This window comes from Carlito syrichta, unplaced genomic scaffold (genome assembly GCF_000164805.1).
Source record: "Carlito syrichta isolate Samal-C Ts95f unplaced genomic scaffold, Tarsius_syrichta-2.0.1 Scaffold308142, whole genome shotgun sequence".
Classification (NCBI taxonomy): Eukaryota; Metazoa; Chordata; class Mammalia; order Primates; family Tarsiidae; genus Carlito; species Carlito syrichta.
This window is the reverse complement of record NW_007252238.1, coordinates 504,196-512,975: the sequence shown is the minus strand read 5'-3', so window position 1 is coordinate 512,975 and position 8,780 is coordinate 504,196. Positions and strand designations below refer to the sequence as shown.

At 40.3% G+C, this 8,780-nt stretch overlaps 1 pseudogene; it reads left to right on the top strand.

Annotated features, from left to right (window-relative positions):
- LOC103267457 overlaps positions 1-8,070 on the top strand; it is a 26,332-nt pseudogene extending 18,262 nt beyond the window's left edge.
- Positions 8,071-8,780: the final 710 nt, after the last annotated feature.

The window sequence follows — 8,780 nt, the reverse complement described above, 5'->3', positions numbered from 1 at the left end:
ATGAGGTCTCACCAAGTTGCCCAGGCTGGTCTCGAACCTGTGGGCTCAGGCAATCCTCTCTCTTGACCTCCCAAAGTACTGGGATTATAGGCGTGAGCCACCATGACTGGCCCAATAAATTAATTAAAAAATTTTTAAACCTATTCTAATTTCTGGTCAAGTGCACTGCACTGGTTTACACCTGTAATCCCAGTGCTTTGGGAGGCTAAGGAGAGAGGATTGCTTGAGCCCTGGAGTTTGAGACCAGCCTGGGAAATATCACAAAACCTCATCTCTACAAAAAATAAAAAAAACTAGTCAGACATGATGGCTCACGCCTGTAGTTTCACTACTCAGGAGGCTGAGGCAGAAGAATCACTTGAGCCCCGGAGGTCAAGCCTGCAATGAGCTGTGATTGTGCCACTGTACTCCAGCCTGGGCAAAAAAGTGAGACCCCAACTCAAAACAAAACATTTCTAATAAGATAAACAGAGATAGCTACATCCTACATAAACAAAAGTTCCTTGGTGTCATCCATAATTTTGAAGAATGTAAAGGGATCCCAAGACCAAAAAGATTGAGAATCACTTTTCTAGGTAAAACTCTTTTTTTTTTTTTTTTTTTGACTTGGAGTCTCACTCTGTCGCCCAGACTGGAGTGCAGTGGCCACTCCCGGCCACCGCAGCCTCGACCTGCTGGGCTCCGGCGATCCTTCCGCCTCAGCCTTCCAAGTAGCCGGAATTACAGGCATGCGCTACCACGCCCGGCTGATTTTTTGATTTATTGTAGAGATGAGGTCTCGCTGCCCAGGCGGGTCTCGAACCCACGGGCTCAGGCAATCCACTCACCTCAGCCTCCCAAGGCACGGGATTACAGGCTGAGCCACCGAGCCGGGCTTTAGGTAAAACTCTTAAGCTAAATATGCCTTGATATGATCATCACTATCACACATGTGATAATTACTATTAAGAATGACTAGTGCCATGTGTGATGACTCAAGCCTGTAATCCCAGCATTTTGGGAGGCAGAGGCAAGAAGACTGCCTGAGCTCAGGGGTTCAAGACCAGCCTGGGGAACATGGCAAGAACTCATCTCTACAATAAATCAAAAAATTAGCAAGGCATGGTAACATGTGCCTATAGTTCCAGCTACTTGGAAGGCTGAGGCAGAAGGATCGCCTGAGTCCAGCACGTCGAGGTTGCGATGGCCATGAGTTTGCCACTGCACATCAGCCTGGGCGACAGAGTGAGACTCTGACTCAAAAAAAAAACCAAGAATAACTAGTAATAATTAGGGAATTATTTTGTGACTTGTACAGATATTGAATGAACACAACATCATAGTTCCTTAAAGAAGATTGTAAAGAGAACATGCTATGATGATATAACAATAGAATATAATAATACTTATGAATTAGTAATACTTAATGACCATCACTCTTGAGGACAATTTTCTATAGACACTATTTAATGCTATTAGTTTTTAATACTTTCAAATGAATCCAAATATGTATAATTTACCTTCTTTTGAGTTCTCTTATTTAAAATGGTATTATGGAATATATTATTTTTCATACTTGATAATATTTTCAGTAGAGAGGTAGATATGATGTGTTATCAAATAAAGTTTTATCCTTTCTTCTTGGTTGTCTTTATTAAAGGAACAATTATGTAGCTCTACTTGTGAGGTTATATTATTTTAATATTTTTCTTTTTTTTTTGAGTTGGAGTCTCACTCTGTCGCCCAGACTGGAGTGCAGTGGCCGCTCCCGGCCACCACAGCCTCAACCTGCTGGGCTCCGGCGATCCTTCTGCCTCAGCCTTCCGAGTAGCTGGAATTACCGGCGCGTGCTACCACGCCCAGATAATTTTTTATTTATTGTAGGCGCGGGATTACAGGCTGAGCCACTGAGCCCGGCTTAATATTTTTCTTAATTAGTATCTGAATACCATACTTACACTTGAAGGTAACTTAACTATTTACACACTTGAGCACCCAATAAAAATCTCAAATGTCATTTATGTATATAAGTATTTATTATGTGCCACAGAGAATGACAAAGATTTGCTATAAAAGGTGATTCTCCTTATTGCATTTCCATTGACTACAAAGAACAATCTGGAATTTCTATTCCTCCCTGCCAATGTCATCAAACATGTGGCTTGATTCTGAACATCTTTGACAAAGGAGGACACTTTTGAAATTCCAGTGAAACACACTTGTTTCCTTTGGCTTTTCTGTCTTTTCTTCCTTTATCAAAGAACTTGATGGCCGGGCACGGTGGCTCAAGCCTGTAATCCCAGCACTTTGGGAGGCTGAGGCTAGAGGATTGCCTGAGCCCAGGGGATCAAGACCAGCCTGGGCAACTTGGCAAGACCCCATTTCTACAATGCAAATTAAAAAATTAGCCAGGCGTGGTAGCACATGTCTGTAGTTCCGGCTACTTGGAAGACTGAGGTGGAAGGATCACAGGAGCTCAGCAGGTCGACACTGTGGTAGCCATGCGTGTGCCACTGCACTCCAGTCAGAGCAATGGAATGAGGCTCCAACTCAAAATAATAATAATAATAATAACTTGGTAAAGTATCCTCTGAAGCTGTATCGCAATCCCTTATTCCTTGGGATGGCACCGAGCAGTTTCCACACTTTGTATTGAGATAAAAACCATTCTACGATAATCTACTCCTAAATCACTGAAGTAAACAACTAAAGGAACCCCAAAAGAAACAAAAACACTAAAATAATATCAAATAATGACTTACTGACTTACACTTTGCCAGGTGCTTTATATATAGTGCTCTTAATCTCATGATAACATTCAAGGTGAGATTTTAATATTTTTCCTAATAATTATTTTTCAGATGAGAAAACCAAACTAAACTGCTTAAGATCATTTTGCCAATAAGTGGTAGACCTAGAATTCAAACCTAGAACTCTTTTCTTCATTATTGATCCAATGGTCAGAGCTAATAAATGTAGAGCAAGGACTTGAAATCAAGCCTCCTGGTGTGCCTATTCCATTATACCATGTAACTTCGTGCATGATTTATGTTACTGCACGTGATCATGATAATACTGAATAGCTATGAGAACTTACTTGGCATTGTTCCAAGTGGCCACATAACTTGCGAAATCCGCTCAACACTCCTGTGAGGTAGGTCCTCTAATTATTCTTTTTTTTTTTTGGAGTCAGAGTTTCAGTCTGCTGCCCAGGCTGGAGTGCAGTGGCATGCTCACGGCCACCACAGCCTCAACCTGCTGGGCTCCAGCTATCTTTCCACCTCTGCCTTCCAAGTAGCTGGAACTACACAGGTGGGCGCTACCACCCCCGCTTATTTTTTGATTTATTGTAGAGACGATGTCTTACCAAGTTTCTCAGGCTGGGCTTGAACCCCTGAGCTCAGGCAATCCTCTCACCTTGGCCTCCCAAAATGCCAGGATTACAGGCTTGAGCCACCGTGCCTGGCCAATCCACCATTTTGAAGCAAACACTTCAGTGGTTTTTAATGTGCTCACTGTATTGTGTAACTATCACTCCCCTATAAATTGTCATCTTTTCCCAGTTTCCATTTTTCTCTTACATTTCTTAACTGCCTGATGTTTTATTTTTACTTGGTTCTTTACTTCATCAAGAATTTTTTTTCCCCAAATTATCTTTGTTTCTATCTTTAAAATGAAAATCTCTTAAATCTCCCTTACTCCTACTCAGGACTTTTTTCAAATTCAGCCTTAAATTATCTTATCCCTGAATTTTTCTGCACTTTATCTTGTAAGTGATGTCAGCCTGGTCTTCCAGCCTTCCAGAAACTGAATTCTGTCTTTTTCTTCAGAAAACAAATACATAACAATGTCCTATTATTGCCTTCAGAGTCAAGAGAGTCTTTCCTGCATTGTTTTTCAGTTTTCCATGATCTGGGCCCATTCCATACTCTCAATTACATTTGCCACTGCTGATCAACTTAAATGAAATAGCTTTTTGTGGAGGCTTTCTTCAATCTCTCCAGTATCTATTTCCACTAATTTTTCCTTTTCCTTGTGCTGGTTCCTTCTTCTGGCATAATACTGTTCCTCTCATCTCAGCATATCCTGACTACTACCCATTTTTCAAGACCCAGCTCACGTCCTATCACCTTTCTAAATATCTATCCACTTAATCTAGCCATTTAAATGAATTTCTAAGGCGATTTTTAGAAAAAGTTACAGCTAATAAATTGAATAGAGGCTAATATTTTCTCTAGCTTTTCATATATTACTTTCTTCTCTAAAGATTGTAACTCTTGTCAGGTATTTTCTTCCCCTTTATAAAAACACTTTTAAAAATTGAGATATACAGTCATCCCTTGGTATCCATGGGAGATTAGTTCCAAGACCTCCCACAGATACCAAAATCCACAGATGCTCAAGTCCCTGATATAAAAGGGTATAGTGTTTTCATATAACCTACGCACATTCTCTTGCATACTTTATATCATCTCTAGATTACTAATAATACCTAATACAATGCAAATAGTTGTTATACTGTATCATTCAGGAAATAAGGACAAGAAAAAAGTCTGTTCATGTTTAGTACAGACACAATTTTTTTCCCAAATATTTTCCATGTTCAGTGGTTTTTGGTGTGCTCGCTATGTTGTATAGCCATTATCACAATCTGATTCCAGAGCATTGTCATTGCTTCTAAAAGAAGTTCCATACACATTACCAGTCACTCCTTACCTCCCAAATCACAACAACCCCACTCCTAGGAAACTACTAATCTACTTTCTGTCACTATAGACTTACCTATTCTGGACATTTCATACAAATGAAACCATGTCACATGTGGTCTCTGGTAACTGCCCTCTTTCACTTAGTATATGTTGTCAAGGTTCACCCTGGTTGTAGCATATATAACTATTTCGTTTCTTTTTATGATGGATGCAACACATTTCATTTATTCATCCATCAGCTGAAGAACATTTGGGCGACTTCTGTTTTTTAGCTATCCTGGATAATGTTACTATGGACATTAATGTACAGGTTTTTGTGTGAACATATGCTTTCAATTCTCTCAGATATAACACCTAGGAGTGGAATGAATGGGTCATATGGTAATTATTTTATTTTTTTTGAGTTGGAGTCCCACTCTGTCGTCCAGGCTGGAGTGCAGTGACATGTTCAGGGTCACCCTAGTGTCAACCTGTTGGGGTCTGGCAATCCTCCTGCCTCAGCCTTCCAAGTAGCCAGAACTAGAGGTGTGCGCTACCACACCCGGCTAATTTTTTATTTATTGTAGAGACGAGTGTCTCTAAGTGGCCTGGGCAGGTCTTGAACCCACCGGCTCAGGCAATCCACTTGCCTTGACTTCCCAAAGAGCTGGGATCACAAACTGAGCCACAGAGCCCGGCAGTAATTCTATATTGATTTTGAAAAACCATCAAATGATTCTTCAAAGTGATTGTACCATTTTACATTCCCACCAGCAATATATTTCATTTTTCTACATCCTGGCCAATACTTATTACTGATTTTTGTTTGTTTTGCTTATAGCCATCACAGTGGGTATGAAGTGGTATCTCATTGTGGTTTTGATTTGCACTTCCCTAATGACTAACAACATTAGGCATCTTTTCCTGTGCTTATTTGTCATTTGTATATCTTCTTTGGAAAAATGTCTGTTCAGATCCTTTATACAGTCTGGATAGTTGACTCTTATCAAGTGTATGAGTTACAAATATTTTCTCCCATTGATAGTGTCCTTTGATGCACAATAGCTTTTATTCATTTGTTTGTTTGCTTGTTTGTTTGTTTATCAAGTCAGAGTCTCACTCTGTCACCCAGGCTGGAATGCAGTGGTATGCTCATGGCTATTTGTTTATTGAGTCAGAGTTTCACTCTGTCACCCAGGTTGGAGTACAGTGGCATGTTCATGGCTACTTCAGCTGTGACCTGCTGGGCTCAGGTAATCCTTTTGCCTCAGCCTTCCAAGTAACTGGAACTTCAGGCACCTGTCACCTTGCCTGGCTAATTTTTTGGTTGGTTGCAGACACAAGGTCTCACCATGTTGCCCAGGCTGTTCTCGAACCCCTGGGCTCAGGTAATAATCTTGTCTCTGCCTCCCAAAGTGCTGGGATTACAGGTGTGAGGCACTGTGCCCAGCCCACAATAGCTTTTAATTTTGATGAAATCAAATTCATCTATTTTTAATTTGATGGCTTAAACTTTTGGTATCATCTGTAAAAAACCATGGCCAGCCCACGTGAACTCACTGGTGAAGTCTATCGAACATTTAAGAAAGTAAGCATACCAAGTCTCTATAATCTCTTCCAGAAGACAGAAATGGAGGAAATACTTTCTTTTCTTTTTATTTGTTTATTTTTATTTATTTATTTTTGTGTTGGAATCTCACTCCATCACTCAGGTTGGAGTGCAGTGGCATACTCACAGTCAATGCAGACTTGACCTGCTGGGTTTAGGTGATCCTTCTGCCTCAGCCTTCCAAGTAGCTGGAACTACAGACACCCGTCACCACGCCTGGCTAGTTTTATTGATTTATTGTAGAGATGAGGTCTCACCTAGTTGCCCAGGCTGTTCTCGAACCCCAGGGTCAGGCAGTCCTCTCCCTCGGCCTCCCAAAGTGCTGGAATTATAGGCTGAGCCATTCTGTCCCGCCAAGAATACTTTCTAATTCATTCTATGAGGTCAGTGTTACCCTAACACCAAAAGCACACAAAGACATCACAAGAAAACTACAGACCAATATCTCTGAGAAATATAGGTGCAAATTTCCTAAAAAACCAAACAAACAGTAGCAGTGCTGTGGTCTTCACCGCTGCTGTAGGCATAGTGGCCGTGGGGTTCAGGAACTGAGACTCTGGTGGGTCGCTCCTGGTGGTGGGCTGACTGGAGATTTATAGCAACATCACCAGCTTCTCAGCTGCCACCAACAGAATTGACAGAAATGCAGGATGATCTCTTTAATAAAGAGGAAAACATGCTGTTATCATTAACTTGAATTTATTTATTTATTTGTTTGTTTTTGAGTTGGAGTCTCACTCTGTCCTGTAGTGCAGTGGCATGCTCATGGCCACCCCAGCATTAACCAGCTGGGTTCTGGCGATCCTTCCACCTCAGCCTTCCAGGTAGCCACACCCAGCTAATTTGCCATTTATTGTAGAGATGAGGTCTTGCCAAGTTGCCTAGACTTGAACCTCAGGCTCAGGCTGTAATCCCAGCACTTGCCTCGGCCTTCCAAAGTGCTGGGATTACAGGCTGAGCCACCAAGCCCAGTCATTAATTTAAACATGTTGGAAAGACTGACCCAGGAACTATCTTTGTGATGAATAAAAACATTTTAACTCCTTGTAGATGTGCCATGCATTTTAGTAGTACTGTAGGAAGTCCATTCTGACTCTGGTGGATGGACAGCCTTGGGACATGTATAAACCTTTGACCAAGTCCTGTGAAATTAAATTTCTCAATTTCAAAGATCGTGATCCAGGATAAGTGAATAAGGTTTATTGGCATTCTTGAGCCATGATGATGGGCTGTGTAATAGAGGGGGCATTCAAGGATGGCTTTGTGATCACTTTGGTCAGAGTTCCAGAAGTTCCTGAAATTGGTAGTGCCTTCTGCTATGATATAGTTTTGAATAAGAGACTTGATGAGTTGATGTCAACAAAAGAGAATCTATGTTACTTCAAAAAAGATGCCCATACTTTAATTTATAAAGATCTTCCATTTGAGACTCTAGAACTTGAAGCAAAAGTGGCATTAGAAATATTTCAACACAACAAGTATAAAATAGATTTTGTAGAAGAGAAGTTATCTCAGAACCCTGAGAGAATAGTCAAACTACACAGAATTGGTGACTTCATTGATGTGAGGAAGGACCTTCTTATTTCAAGAACAAGTATTTGTTTCCAGTATGAAGTGTCAGCAGTTCATAATCTTCAACCCACCCACCCAAGTCTTATATGAAGAGTTCAAGGTCTTTCTTTACCCATTCACTTAAGAGCACATTTTACAACATGGGACAAGCTATTGGCAAGATCTTGGAAAATAGTAACTAAAGATCAAGCTAAACTGACAGAGGAAAGTGCATCTACCTAATAACTTTCCAAAATTTAAATATGTATAGTAAATTAAAATAAATGCTTTTAATATTTAAAAAATAGCAAACTGAAACCAACAGTGTGTAAAAAGAATGATACACTATGACCAAATGGGATTTATTCTTGGCATGCAAGCTTGGTTCAGCCTTTAAAAATCAATCAATGTAAACCAACGCAGCAATAGGCTAAAGAAGAAGAATCATATGTTCATATCATTAGATGACAAAAAGCATTTGACAAAAGTCAACACCCATTCATGGTTAAAAATGCTCACCAAACTAGAATAGAGGGGGATGTCCTGAACCTGATAGGGAACATCTGCAAAAAACCTACAGCTAACAACATCATATTCAACAGTGAGAAATTGGATCTTTTTCTTACTAAGATCAGAAACAACACAAAGATTTCTTGCCTCATCACTCCTTTTCAACAATGTTCTGGAAGTCCTAGCTAATGCACTCAAACGCACACACACACACACACACACACACACACACACACACACACACACACAAAGAAATAAAAGAGATACATATTGTGATAAAAAAAACACTGTCTCTGTTTTCAGATGGTATGATTTTTTCCTTCTCCCTTTCTGTTGTTGTTTACATTTTTGTACTTGCTTTGTTTCCTTTATTTTAATTTTACTTTTTTGAGTCAGAGTCTCATTCTGTCACCCAGCTCACGGCCACCACAGCCTCAACCTGC